Source organism: Mesoplodon mirus, assembly GCF_964341445.2.
Source record: "Mesoplodon mirus genome assembly, chromosome: X".
Classification (NCBI taxonomy): Eukaryota; Metazoa; Chordata; class Mammalia; order Artiodactyla; family Ziphiidae; genus Mesoplodon; species Mesoplodon mirus.
Genome location: NC_138981.1, coordinates 123,122,431 through 123,137,880, shown reverse-complemented (window position 1 = coordinate 123,137,880; position 15,450 = coordinate 123,122,431). Strand labels below are relative to the sequence as shown.

Genomic DNA, 15,450 nt, shown 5'->3' with positions numbered 1-15,450 from the left:
GAGCTCGTGAAGGCCATCGTGGAACGGGGAACATTGATGTAGTGGCATACAGATCCATCAAGCTGCTACATCCAGCTACAACCAGACCAGTGTATCTGACCAGACAGTTCAACCAAGACATGAGAAAATGTCACATCTATATTTCTTCCCAGGAGAACGTGCATTTTTTTAATAGATTTATTTATTTTTTTTAAATTTTTGGCTGTGTTGTGTCTTTGTTTCTGCATGTGGGCTTTCTCTAGTTATGGCGAGCAGGGGTTACTGTTCGTTGTGGTGAGCGAGCTTCTCGTTGCGGTGGCTTCTCTTGTTGTGGAGCATGGGCTCTAGGCACACAGGCTTCAGTAGTTGTGGCTCGCAGGCTCAGTAGTTGTGGCTCGTGGGCTCTAGAGTGCAGGCTCAGTAGTTGTGACACACAGTCTTAGTTGCTCCACAGCATGTGGGATCTTCCTAGACCAGGGTTCGAACCCGTGTCCCCTGCATTGGCAGGCAGATTCTTAACCACTGCACCACCAGGGATCTTCAGATCTTCTGAAGAATTCAGTGTATTGAAAAAATAAAGAAGTTGACTGAATACCTAAGCAGCAATGCTAATGGCTCAAAAAACCTATTTTTTTTTAGTTTTTTGAGGAATCTCCTATTGTTTTCCACAGTGGCTGCACCAATTTACGTTCCCACCAACAGTGTACAAGGGTTCCGTTTAATCCACATCCTCGCCAACATTTATTTGTGTTCTTTTTGATGATAGCCATTCTGACAAGTGTGAAGTGATATCTCATTGTGTTTTTGATTTGCATTTCCCTTGTGATTAGTGATACTGAGTATCTTTTCATGTGCCTGGTGGCCGTCTGTATATCTTCTTTGGAAAAATGTCTGTTCAGATCATCTGCCCATTTTTTCATTGTGTTGTTTTTTGTTGTTGTTGTTGTTGTTGTTGTTGAGTTGTATGAGCTGTTTATATATTTTGGATATTAACCCCTTATTGGCCATATCATTTGCAAATATTTTCTCCCATTCAGTAGGTTGTTTTTACATTTTGTTTATGGTTTCCTTTGCTGCATGAAAGCTTTTAAGTTTAATTAGGTCCCATGTGTTTATTTTTGCTTTCATTTCCTTTGCTTTAAGAGACTGATCCAAGAAAATATTGCTATGATTTATGTCAAAGAGTGTTCTACTTATATTTTTTTCCAGGAGCTTTATGGTTTCTGGTCTTACATTAGGTCTTTAATCCATTTTGAGTTTATTTTTGTATCTGGTTTTAGAGAATCTTCTAGTTTCATTCCTTTATATGTAGCTATCCAGTTTTCCCAGCTCCACTTATTGAAGACACTCTTTTCTCCATTGTATAGTCTTGCCTCCTGTGTCATAGATTAATTGACTGTAAGTGTGTGGGTTTATTTCTGGGCTTTCTATTCTGTGCCATTGCTATATGTGTCTGTTTTTATTCCAGTACCATGCTGTTTTGATTACCTTAGCTTTATAGTATAGTCTGAAGTCAGGGAGCATGATTCCTCCAGCTCTGTTCTTCTTTCTCAAGATTCTTTTGGCTAGTCAGGGGCTTTTGTGTTTCCATACAAATTTTTAAATTTTTCTAGTTCTGTGAAAAATGTCATTGGTATTTTGAAGGAATTGCATTGAATCTGTAGATTGCCTTGGGTAGTATGGTCATTTTAACAATATTGATTCTTCCAATCCAAGAACATGGTATATCTTTCCATCTGTTTGTGTCATCTTCAGTTTCTTTCATCAGCATCTTATAGTTTTGAGGGTACAATTATTTTGCCTCCTTAATTAGGTTTACTCCTAGGTATTTCATTCTTTTTGAGGTGTTGGTAAATAGGATTGTTTCCTTAATTCGCTTTCTGATAGTTCATTATTAGTGTATAGAAATGCAATAGATTTCTGTATATTAATTTTGTATCCTGCAATTTTATCAGATTTATTGATGAGCTCTAGTAGTTTTCTGGTGGCATCTTTATTTTCTATGTATAGTATCATGTGACTTGCAAATAATGACAGTTTTACTTCTTCCTTTCTAATTTGGATTCCTTTTATTTCCTTCTACCATATGACCCAGCAATTCCACTCCTGGGTATATATCTGAAAAAAACAAAAACAGTAATTCAAAAAGATACATGCACCCCAGTGTTCATAGCAGCATTATTTACAGTTGCCAAGATGTGGAAGCAACCTAAGTGTCCATCAACAGATGAATAGATAAAGAAGGTGTGGTATATGTATATACAATGGAATACTACTCCACCATAAAAAAGAATGAAATTTTGCCATTTACAGCAACATGGATGAACTTGGAGGGCATTACACAAAGTAAAATAAGTCAGACAGAGAAAGACAAATACTGTATGTTAATACTTATATGTGAAATCTAAAGAATACAACAAACTAGTGACTATAAGAAAAAAGAAGCAGACTCACAGATATAGAGAACAAACTACTGGTTACCAGTAGGGAGAGGGAAGGGAGGACGGGCAAGATAGGGGTAGGGGATTAAGAAGTACAAACTATTAGGTATAAAATAAACTACAAGGGGGCTTCCATGGTGGCACAGTGGTTGAGAGTCCACCTGCCAATGCAGGGGACACGGGTTTGTGCCCCGGTCTGGGAAGATCCCACATGCCACAGAGCAGCTAGGCCCATGAGCCATGGCCACTGAGCCTGCGTGTCTGGAGCCTGTGCTCCGCAATGGGAGAGGCCACAACAGTGAGAGTCCTGCGTACAGCCAAAAAAAAAAAAAAAAATAAATAAATTAATTAATTAATTAATTAATTAATTAAACTACAAGGAGGGAATTCCATGGCGGTCCAGTGGTTAGGACTCCGTGCTTTCACTGCTGAGGGCCCGGCTTTAATCCCTGGTCAGGGAACTAAGATCCCACAAGCCATGCAGCGCACCCCCCCAAAAAAAATAAACTACAAGGATATATTGTACAATACAGGGAATATAGCCAATACTTTATAGTAACTATAAATGGAGCATAATTCTTAAAAATTGTGAATTACTCTACTATATATCTGTAACGTATAATATTGTACATCAACTATACTTCAATAAAAAATTAAATTAAAAAATTAAAATAAAAAAATAAAATATTGGCTATATATATATTTAAAAGCCTGCTTTTACTAGGATGGTAAATTGTGCTTTCTAGTTTACACAGCACATTCACAGGCATTACCTTATTTGAGTCTCTTGACGAACCTTGATTTAGGTAGGATTTGTGCCCGTATATCTATTACGGAGATGAGGAAATAATCTCAGTGGTTGAAATTCACTTCAGGTCCCATGTCTAGCAGGTGTCTTAGCCAAAAATTGAACCTTTGTAACTGACTTCTGTGCAGGGTTCCTTTTATTGTACGCTGATGCCACCATCAACCATGTGCTTTGTGAATAGTCCTCCAGAACCACTTTGGTGAGGAAGTTGCTTCTGATCTTCTAAGAACACTTGATTGCAGGTCCTGTTGGAGCCATCATGCCATCAGGTTCCAATGATCCCAATTCCAGCTTTAATCTCATTGCAAAGCATATCATTTCTTCAAATATTTATTGTGTTTCACATTATCACTTCCACTTTTACTATCTCATATCTGCTTAGTACTTCTATCTTATTTCATCCTTCCCCTCCCTATGGGAGACATTAAAGCAGAGTAGTTAAAAAGCATTGACTTTGGAGTCAGGTGGGACACAAATTTTATACCCTGGTTTTGTCACTTATTAACTTTTAAACTTGTACAAATTACTTAACCTAGATGGGGCTCAACTTTCTTATACTGGCAGACCTCGTTTTATTGTGCTTCACTTTACTGCACTTTGCAGATACCTTTTTTTTTTGTTTAACAAGTTGAGGGTTTGTGGCAGCCCTGTGTCCAGGAAGTCTGTTGGCGCCGTTTTTCCAATGGCATTTGCTCACTTCATGTCCCTGTCACATTTTGGTAATCCTTGCAGTATTTCCAACTTTTTCATTATTATTATATATGTTATGGTGATGTGTGATTAGTGATCTGTGATGTTAGTGTTGCCATTATTTTAGGGCCACAAACTGTGCCCATATAAGACAGGGAAGTTAACCGATAAATGTTGTGTGTGTTCTGAGTGCTCCACCCACTGGCCATTTCCTCGACTCTCTCCCTCCCCTCAGGCCTCCCTATTCCATGAGACACAACAGTATTGAAATTAGGCCAATAAGTAATCCTACAATGAGCTCTAAGTGTGAAAGGAAGAGTCACACATCTCTCACTTTAAATCAAAAGCTAGAAATGATTAAGCTTAGTGAAGAAGGTATGTTGAAATCCAAGACTGGCCACAAGCTAGGCCTCTTGCACCAAACAGTTAACCAAGTTGCAAATGTAAAGGAGAAGTTCTTGAAGGAAAATAAAAATGCTACTCCAGTGAACACGCAAAAGATAAGAAAGTGAAACAGCCTTATTGCTGATCTGGAGAAAGTTTTAATGGTCTGGATAAAAGGTCAAAGCAGCCACAACATTCCTTTAATCCAAAGCCTAATCTAGAGCAAGGCCCTAACTCTTCAATTCTGTGACGGTTGAGAGCGGTGAAGAAGCTTCAGAAGAAGAAAAGTTTGAAACTAGCAGAGTTTGGTTCATGAGGTTTAAGGAAAGAAGCCATATATATAACATAAAAGTGCAAGGTGAAGCAGCAAGTGCTGATATAGAAGCTGCAGCAAGTTATCCAGAAGATCTAGCTAAGATCATTAATGAAGGTGACTACACTAAACAACAGAATTTCAATATAGATGAAACAGCCTTCTATTGGAAGAAGATGCCATGTAGGACTTTCATAGCTATATAGGAGAAGTCAATGCCTAGTTTCAAAGCTTCAAAGGACAGGCTGACTCTCCTGTTAGGGGTCAATGTAGCTGGTGACTTTCAGTTGAAGCCAATGTTCAATTACCATTCTGAAACTCCTAGGGCCCTTAAGAATTATACTAAATATACTCTGCCTGGGCTCTATAAATGGAACAACAAAGCCTGGATGACAGTACATCTGTTGACAACATGGTTTACTAAATATTTTTTTTCCATTAGTTCATGTCTTTTATTAACCAATATACAGTTACTTGTGTTCTGGTTTGTTGAAAGAATCGGTCAGACAACATTTGCCACAGTAATGTCTGTCAAAGTGGCTGGCCATAAAATCTCCAGCACCATAGTCATCTGAAGGGCACTCCCGACGAAGGTGACTGATTTTGCCATTCTCATCCACCTTATAGTATTTCAGGACAGCCAGCTTAACTTTCTTTCTCATATGCTTGTTCTTCTTGGGAGTGGTGTAAGACTTCTTCCTTTTCTTAGCACCACCATGAAGTCTCAACACAATATGAAGCATGGACTCCTTTTGAATGTTGTAGTCAAACAAAGTACATCCATCTTCCAGTTGCTTGCCAGCAAGGATCAGTCTTTGCTGGTCAGGGGAAATTCCTTCCTTGTCCTGGATCTTGGCCTTTACATTTTCTATTGTATCCAAGGATTCGACCTCGAGAGTGATGGTCTTCCTGTCAGGGTCTTCACGAAAATCTGCAAACTGGCAGCGGTGCCACTGCAGATGGCTGATCCAAAAGAAAGGGTGCTGCACCGGCCCACAGGCTACTAAATATCTTAAGCCCACTTATTGCTCTGAAAAAAAGAATCATTTCAAAACATTACTGCTCACTGACAAAGCACCTGGTCACCCAAGAGCTGTGATGGAGATGTACAAGGAGATTCAGGTTGTTTTCCTGCCTGCTAACACAACATCCATTCTGCAGCCCATGGATCAAGGAGTCATTTCAACATTCAAGTTTTACTATTTAAGGAATACATTTCCTAAGGCTATAGCTGCCCATAGATAGTGATTCTCTGATGGATCTGGGCAAAGTAAATTGAAAACCTTCTGGAAAGGAAGGAATCACATCTGTGATTCATGTGAAGGGGTCAAAATATCAACAATCACAGGGGTGTGGAAGAAGTTGGTTCCAACCCTCATGGATAACTCTGTGGGGTTCAAGACCTCAGTGGAGGAAGTTATTGCATTTGTGGTGGAAATAGCAAGAGAACTAGAATTAGAAGTGGAGCGTGAAGATGTGACTGGATTGCTGCAATCTCATGATAAAACCTTAATGGAGAGGAGTTGCTTCTTATGGATGAGCAAAGAAAGTGTCTTGAGATGGAATCTACTTGTGGTGAAGATGCTGTGAAGATTGTTGAAATGACAACAAAGATTTAGAATATAACATCACTTTAGTTGATAAAGCAGCAGGGTTTGAGAGGATTGACTCCAGTTTTTAAAGAAGTTCCACTGTGGGTCAAATGCTATCAGACAGCATTGCATGCTACAGAGAAATCATTTGTGAAGGGAAGAGTCAATCAGTGCAGCAAACTTCATTGTTGTCTTATTTTAAGAAAGTGCCACGGCCACCCCAGCCTTCAGCAACCATCACCCTGATCAGTCAGCAGCCACGAACATCGAGGCAAAAAGATTACAGCTCTCTGAAGGCTTAGATGATGGTTAGCATTTTTTAGCAATAAAGTATTTTTAAATTAAGGTACAAACATCATTTTTTTAGACAGAAAGATATTGCACACTTAGTAGACTACAGTACAGTGTAAACATAACTTTTATATGCACTGAGAAACCAAAGAATTCACATGACTTGCTTTATTGCCATATTCGCTTTATGGCAGTGGTCTAGAACAAACTTGCAATATCTCTGAGGCAAGCCTATGTGTAGCATAGAGAGAGGAACCAAATCCCCTTCAAATGTTGTAATATTTGGATGTAAGGTGGCAGTCTAATTCATCATCTGAATAATCAGAGGGCCACAGGTGCACGTGGGATTGCTGTGGGCAGCCAGGACCTAGGGCACCCTTCCTAAACGACACGTGCGTGGAGTGGGACCAGCACACTGTCTGGGTCATAGCAAGGGCTTCACACATGCTGTTCTCTCGGACTCAGACACTCCTCTTCCCACTCTTCCCTGGCCGGCTTCTCCTCGTTCTTCAGGTCACAGTTTAAATGCCACCTCTTCATAGATGCCCTCCCTCACTATCCTGTCCAGGACACCCTTTTCTTTTCTTTCATAAAACTTATTGCAGGCATGAATGAAATAATGCCATTTGCAGCAACATGGATGGACCTGGAGATTATCATACTAAGTGAAGTAAGTCAGACAGAGAAAGATAAATATCATGTGATATCGCTTATATGTGGAATCTTAAAAAAAAATGATACAAATGAACTTACAAAACAGACTCAGAGACTTACAGAGCAAACTTAAGGTTACGGCCGGGGGGAAGGCAGGGTGCAGGGGGAGGGATAGATTGGGAGTTTGGGATTGACATGTACACACTGCTATATTTAAAATAGATAACCAACAAGGACCTACTGTAAAAAAAAAACAAAAAAACAAAAAAAAACAACTTATTGCAGGCATGTATTTGTGTACTTGTTGGTTGCCTCTTTCTCTTTTCTGCTGGAAGCTCCATTTCGGCAGAGACCATATCTGTTTCATCCCCCAGTGTATTCCCAGAGGCTTGCTTACTTCTTGGTAGGCATTCAAATAGTTTAAAGAATGAATAAATGAATGTATGAATATTAATTCATTTTCGCTGTACTAGAGGTTCTCAATTGGGATGGTTTTGCCTCCTAGGGAACATTTGGCAATGTCTGGAGACATTTTTGGATATCACAGTTGGAGTGAGGTTGCTACTAGCATGTAGTGGGTAGAGTCCAGGGATGCTGCTAAACATTCTACAGTGCACGGGGCAGCCCCCTGCAATGAAGAATTACCCAACCCCAATGTCAGTAGTGATGAGATCTAGGAATCCTGCCCTATACCCAATGTGTAAGAAATTTTGTTACCCTGAGTGGGTGCCAAGATAATGGCTGTACTGAAAAAGCTTCTTATATTTTAACCTTAAGGATGCATATCATTAAAACAGTGAAAGAGATCACCTAGACTCATTCTGTATCTCAAGAAGTAAGCAGTAGATGACACTAGAAGATACCATAATTTACTCTTAAAGTTCTTTGTAGGTGAGTCTTTGTTTACAATTTCTCATGGTTAATTTCATCCCCTTTCTACACATACTTATTTTTGTACTAACCTAGATGTATGAAGATTATATAGCAGTGTTAGACATACAGTCTGGCCTAATATGTGCAAGGTCCTCTAATGTGTACGGAGTTAAGTCCCTCACAGGCTTTGTCCTCAGTACGCTTACACTCCTTGACTAATCCCACATGAATATCTCATTCTGGCAGCCTCAGACCATCACTTGGAGTAGTTTATCATTGTTCAGGATTTCCTAGGTCCTGAGTAGGCACGTCGCTAGAGGAGCGTGATGCATGGCCTTGTTATGCGTGTATGGAGACAGAATTGTGTTTGGCCTTCAGCCATCTAGAGTTTAAGCCCACAGAATGGAAAACCCACATTCTTACAACGTTGTAGTAAACAGTGAATCTGTGTTTCAGTTCAGTTAAAGCCCAAAGGATCACAGGAAACATTTCAAATGTTATGGATGATTTTTGCTATGGGAAATCTAGCAGACCACTTCTGCAACTTGCATTTGTCAGGCACTACTTGTCTATCAGGCACTGTGATAAGCAGTGGGGAGAAGAAGGTGAGTGAAACACAGTCCTGCACAGGAGGGAGAGGTGCTCAGGATGTTGCCTGTCTCAGCAGACAGTGTCATGATTCACCCGGTTGCCCAGGCTGCAAAACTTGGGATCATTCTTTTTTTTTTTTTTTTTTAAGAAGATGTTGGGGGTAAGAGTTTATTAATTAATTTATTTATTTTTGCTGTGTTGTGTCTTCGTTTCTGTGCGAGGGCTTTCTCTAGTTGTGGCAAGCGGGGGCCACTCTTCATCGCGTTGCGCGGGCCTCTCACTATGGCGGCCTCTCTTGTTGTGGAGCACAGGCTCCAGACACGCAGGCTCAGTAGTTGTGGCTCACGGGCCTAGTTGCTCTGCAGCATGTGGGATCCTCCCAGACCAGGGCTCGAACCCGTGTCCCCTGCATTAGCAAGCAGATTCTCAACCACTGCGCCACCAGGGAAGCCCTCTTTTTTGTTTTTTAAAGTATTTTTTAATAAATTTATTTTATTTATTTTATTCTTCCTGCGTTGGGTCTTCATTGCTGTTCACGGGCTTTCTCTAGTTGCGGTAAGCGGGGGCTGCTCTTTGTTGCGGTGCACGGGCTTCTCATTGCAGTGGCTTATCTTGTTGTGGAGCACAGGTTCTAGGCATGCGGGCTTCAGTAGTTGTGGTTTGTGGGCTCTAGAGCGCAGGCTCAGTAGTTGTGGAGCACAGTTTCTAGGCATGCGGGCTTCAGTAGTTGTGGCTTGTGGGCTCTAGAGCGCAGGCTCAGTAGTTGTGGCGCACGGGCTTAGTTGCTCTGCGGCATGTGGGATCTTCCCAGACCAGGGCTCGAACCTGTGTCCCCTGCATTGGCAGGTGGATTCTTATCCACTGAGCCACCAGGGAAGCCCGGGATCATTCTTGACTCCTTGCTCTCACCCCTGTATACAGTCCATCAGCAAACTGTGTTGACTCCATCTCACACATGTCCACTTCTTCCACAGCCCCCTCTACCAAAACATGTAAACCATCGTTAGCTCTCTCCTGGACTGTTACAATCGTCTGATAACTGGTCATGTTTCTTCCACCCTCTGAATTTTGATTTATGTACTTCAGGAGAGTGTGGCTCTTATAAAATAGAAGTCAGACTTGCCGTTCCTCTACTATCTTCCCATTGCCAGTAAAATAAAATCTAAACTTATATGGTCAAGCTTATGCCAGTCTCTCTGACCACCTCTCCTCCTACTTCTACTGTCCCCTCTACTAAAGCCCTAATATACCAGTTTCATACCAACTGACCTCATCAACTGATATTAGCTTAGCACACTTGGGAGCAATTCAGTTAGACGTTGGCTCCACCCTCAAAATGTTGAGCATCTGTGGGGGAGATAGATCAGGTTAGTATAGCCATGAGATGTACTGGGTCAGTACATGGTTTCTGATGATATGGGGAAGACTTTCTGGAGGAAAAAATTAAGCTCTATTTTGGAAAATAAAAGAGGCTACAACAAAGTGGATTTGAGAATAGAAGGGGAAATTAACTTGAATGTGAACAGAAGTAAAAGAAAAGGTGACAAATGCAGATTTCATGGCTGCAACCTAGAGATGTACCAAGGCGAGGGTGGCATTTTTCAATATGTGCATAGCTGTTTCAATATGTGCATAGCTGTTTCTTACCTAAAATCTGTCTACTGTGTACCTTATATTAGGCATCATTCTAGTTACTTTATGTACATTGTCTCATTTGATTCTTGTGACACTGATATGGCATTGATGGCATAATCCCTTTTGAAAACACAGGAAGCTAAGGCAAAAGAGGTTACATTACATGCCAGATATTAAGAGTGGCAGAACCGATATTTGAATCTAAGTCTCTCTGCTTCCAAAATCCATTGTTTTCCACGAAGACACACTTATCTCCCTATTATGTTGTTAAACTCTTGAAGAATAGAATTTCCCCCCAGCAACATCATCAGTCTCATAGTGAGATCTCACAGGTGACTAGGGAAATGGAAATGATTTTTCGAAGACTTTGGGTATGTTTTTGAAGCAAGTCAGGTTTACTCCAAGAAGGTCTTTGTTTTGCCTCCATGACTCTGGAAAATCATTTTCTACCAATACAGATGCATTTGATCTGTTAAGCCTGTTCCAAATGAATTGCTCATTTGCTTAAACATAAATTTTGTTTGGAAAACACTTGCCAGTGTAGAGACAGCTTCAATATGAATTATGACGCTTGGAGTATTCAAGATTGATCGTGGCTGGACTTGGGATTCATGTCATATTTTTCTGCAGAAGAGCTTTAGGAAGTTTAGTTATGGCACCACTTGAAGTCAGTTTAGTCCATTGGGAATTTTAATTAAGTTCTGGGCAGTCACTGAGTAGACCATATTCTGAGGCCAATTTTTCCAAGTAGCCATAGAAAGTTGGACATGTTTACATGAGTGCCGTTCATGGACATAAATTATAGCCAGTGGGAAGGTTCAGAGGGTAGAAAGTTGGCTGAAAGTTCTCTTTGCAGAATCTTGAAGCTAACTTAATCATCAGAGATGCATGTTTGCTTCTACTTCTTGAAAATAATACTTGAATTTTAAAAAATTTGGTTCTGGAAGGCTATCTTCTCACAGTCAAATCTAGCCCAGGAATTAATTTTTTCAGACCATCAGTGAGTATTCCTGATGCCCACAGCTCACAAAAATTGCCTAAGTTTCTTTTTGGGGTGCAATTATATACTTGAATTTTGGTTTTCTTTAAGTATATTTCTCCCTACATGAAATCTTTCCTCTTTAAAAATCTTTGCTGTTCTCTGGGTGTGGTGGAATAAGCGGTAGTTGATGACAGAGAGTGGCTGGGCTTAGGCCACTAGTTCAGTGTTTGTTATTTGTAGTCCTGACTTGCCTTCTCACACTATGGATGAAACTGCTTATTTCTCTAGTTGAAACGTCAACATTTTCTATTTTAAATAAGACTTAAAACTGCACTTCCCATGTACTGCATAAAAAGGCAGGCTTTAAGTTTGAGGAGAAGGTTGTGAAAATTAAGAATGAATATCTATTTTTCAAATTCTTTTCCTCTCTCCTTCTCCCAGAATCTTTGCTTTGGGTAAGAACAGTAAGTACCATCCTTGCAGCCTCCCTGGCTTCAAAGCTCAGTCATCATTTGATTTCTGTCTCTTCCTCGAAACCTTACCAGTTGCCAAGACCTGTAGTTCTGCATCTAAAATATTCCTCAATGGCCCTTTTCTTTCCTTTTCCACTGTAATCACTCTCTTTCATCCAAAAATCGGGGTGATGGCCTACACTCATCCTTTCTCTCCTCCCTAAAAGTGCTGTAGTTTTTCCCACTTAAACATCTCTCTGACCCTCATCGTTTCTTGCCTAAACAGTGAGAAGAGTCTCCTAGTTGGTCGGCTTGACTCTACTCTTGTCTCCATTGCCATGCTCTGTTTCCATGTCTGTCTCCCTTTTCTAGATCGTTAGCTACTTGACAATAATACTCTCCTACTCAATGCTGTCTCTTCAGGACCTATTACAATGCCTGCCATACAGTGTAGATCATTGACATGTATTCAGCAATAAATGTTAGTGAACACCTACTCTGTGCTAAGAACTGGGACTGCAGAAGTGAATAAAGCAGACATGGCTCTGCCTTCATGCCACCTAAGATCTAGTGGAGAGAGAAAGACCAAGAACAAGTAAGAAACAAACAAAAATTGTTTCATTAAATGGTATGAGTTTAAAAAGCTATGGGATGAGTAGAGAATAACAAAGGAGTTCTTACTTTAGGCATGAGTCACAGAAGCCTGAAAAAGGTAGCAAGCCACATAATGAAAGGGGAAAGAGAATGGCAGACAAAAAACCAGCATGTGCAAAGGTCCTGTGGTAGAAAGAGCTTGGTCTATTTGAGGAACAGAAAGGAGACCAGTATGGCTAAAGCCTAGTGTCATGAAATAAAGCAGAATACCTAGCCCAGGGCCAGGCAGATCAGGGCCACAACCTGAATTTTCATGCAAGGGCAAAGGGCTTTAAAGATGAGGATAAGGGCATCAGATAAACATTTGGAAAAGATCAGTCTGGCTGCTATGGGAGGGGCCGGAAGGGGACAGAAAGACTAGTAGGTGCTGTTGTAGGAATCCAGGTATGAGTTATTGCATGGATAAATTGTGTCTTGTCTGGATTTCTGTAATTGCTTTCTATCTCTGTCATCCTAATTCACTTTCCATTCCAGGTTTATTTTTCTAGTGAAGCTTTAATCGCATTTCTCTATTCTACATTTTCGAATACAGAAAAAAATCCAGTTTCAAACTCCTAAGTATGGAATTTAAGACTTCCTGTGACATTCCTCTGTGCAGACTTATCTTGCAGTTTCTTTCCTAGTTCGATCCTGTGCTCAAGCCAAACTCTGTTACTCATCACTTCCCAAAGATTCCCCTCTCTTTCCCACCCCTATGTATTTAATCAGGTGATTCTGCTTGGAAGGCTTTCTTCCTCATTCTTGCTATTAAGTATTTGTGCTTCTGATTGGCACTGGCTCAGTCACAGCTGTTCCGTCCTATCTGTGGGGGATTGGTGGCAGGACCCCTGTGGATACCAAACTCCACGGGTGCTCAAGTCCCTTGTATATTGATAAAATGGTGTAGGATTTGCAAGTAACCTACACACCTCCTCCTGTATACTTTAAATCATCTCTAGATTACTTATAATACTTAATATAATGTACATGCTATGTAAATAGTTCTAAATACAATGTAACTGCTACATAAATGGTTGCTGAGGTGACAAATTCAAGTATTGTTTTCTGGAACTTTCTGGAATTAAAAAAAATATTTTCAAACCAGGGCTTCCCTGGTGATGCAGTGGTTAAGAATCCACCTGCCAATGCAGGGGACACAGGTTCGAGCCCTGGTCTGGGAAGATCCCACATGCCACAGAGCTACTAAGCCTGTGCACCACAACTACTAAGCCTGTGCTCTAGAGCCCGTGAGCCACAACTACTGAAGCCCACGTGCCTAGAGCCCGTGCTCCACAATAAGAGAAGCCACCACGAGGAGAAGCCTGCTCAAAGCAACGAAGAGTAGCCCCTGCTCGCCGCAACTAGAGAAAAGCCAGCGTGCAGCAACGAAGACCCAATGCAGCCAAAAGTAAAATAAATAAATAAATTTATAAAAAAAATATTTTCAATCCAAAGTTGGTTGAATCTGCAGATGTGGAACCCACAGATACGGAGGGCCGACTGTACTGAACTTAAATGAAACCTTTTTTTATATCAGTAACCAGGAGTGCCTCCCTCATTTGAATCTCTATTTATAGCATGTTTTTCTCTTTTTCCTACCTTGCTCTGTGTTATCTTAGATTCCTGTCATTCCTTTTCTGAATTAACTAGCACCTTGAACATTGCATGAGCTCAGTTAAGTTTTTATTGAAATCAATGCATTTCTTTATATTGTAGTATCTAACAAAATAGTGTGTGTGTGAGTGTACCTGCATGTTTAGTGCCCCATAGCTTAGTACTTATTGCATAATTTTAAGGTTATTTTTAAAAGGCAAGTTTGCTTTAGAGCCTTAGATACATATTTAGTTTGAATCTTGGAACATCTGGTTCTCAGATATAACAAGCTCATGTGCATGTGTTTGCTCCAGAAAATCCCCCTACTTCCTACGAATAGTAAGAGCTTGGCATTTACCTCTAAATCATAATCTTTAATTAAACATTGAGATTTCAGAAGTTAACGTGTATTAGGGGATAGCAAGAAGATAGTGGCTATAATAAAGGAACTGTGGGAGGGAGGAAATTATGTTGGGGTTGGCGTTAGCTTAACCAGATGGGCTGGGAAAAAGCTGAGAGCTGATTAGAATCTCAAGTGTCAAAGAGAAATGACAGCCGTCAATAGTAAGAGGCAGGTCATCCTATGAGAGAGGCAGCTATTTATTTGCCAGAGGGTTGAATGATTCAGGAGAAATGTTCTAACATGTGGCATTTCAAGATTTACAATGTGATGGGTAGTATGGATGAAACAATAGCCTTGGCCTTAGATAGACTTAGGTTCTATCATGTGCCTCTTTGATAGGAAATAATCTTCTTGAATTGCAGAATTGTTTTCAATGGGATTACAGTATGGTCAGGTATACAATCTCTAGTTCCAGGCAAAAGTGGGTTCGAATCATGGTATTTCCACTTTTTAGATTGATGGCTGTTAAATTGGTTTATCTCTGTGAGCTTCAGCTTTCTTATTTGGAAAATGGCAGTAACAATACTCCTTACCACCCAGGGTTGTTGTGAAGGTAAAATGAACAATTTCATGCAGAGCATTTAGTATAGAGTCTAGCATATAGTAAAGTGCTGTTAATTTCTTTCTCCCTCTTTTTTCCTTTGTAAGGAATTTAGGCAAGTGGTGATGGTGTCCTAGTCTAAGCTAGTGGCAGTGGGGAAGGCAATCATTTTAAAATTACTTAAGAAGTAGAATTGGGGCTTCCCTGGTGGCGCAGTGGTTGAGAGTCCGCCTGCCGATGCAGGGAACACGGGTTCGTGCCCTGGTGCGGGAAGATCCCACATGCCGCGGAGTGGCTGGGCCCGTGAGCCATGGCCGCTGGGCCTGCGTGTCCGGAGCCTGTACTCCACAACAGGAGAGGCCACAGCAGTGACAGGCCTGTGTACCACAAAAAAAAAAAAAAAAAGAAGTAGAATTGGCAGGATGTAATTATTGGAAATTGGGGAGGATGGGCCGGAGAGGACAGAGCTCAGGATGTACAGGCTTCTCACTGAGATAAGGAGACATTGGAAAAACAATAGTGGTGGAGACAGAGAACAGATTTTTCAGTTAGTTTTCAATGCAGCGCATTTAAGGTGCATGTGGGTAATCCCAGT

The 15,450-nt window shown here is 40.7% G+C and overlaps 1 pseudogene across 1 annotated transcript; it reads right to left on the bottom strand.

The window, feature by feature from the left end:
- Window positions 1-5,085: 5,085 nt before the first annotated feature.
- LOC309796990 (ubiquitin-ribosomal protein eS31 fusion protein-like) lies at window positions 5,086-9,663 on the bottom strand (annotated as a pseudogene). Its single transcript has 2 exons — window positions 9,570-9,663; window positions 5,086-5,578 (listed from the first exon to the last, which is right to left on the bottom strand). The product of its transcript is annotated as a ubiquitin-ribosomal protein eS31 fusion protein-like (transcript).
- Window positions 9,664-15,450: the final 5,787 nt, after the last annotated feature.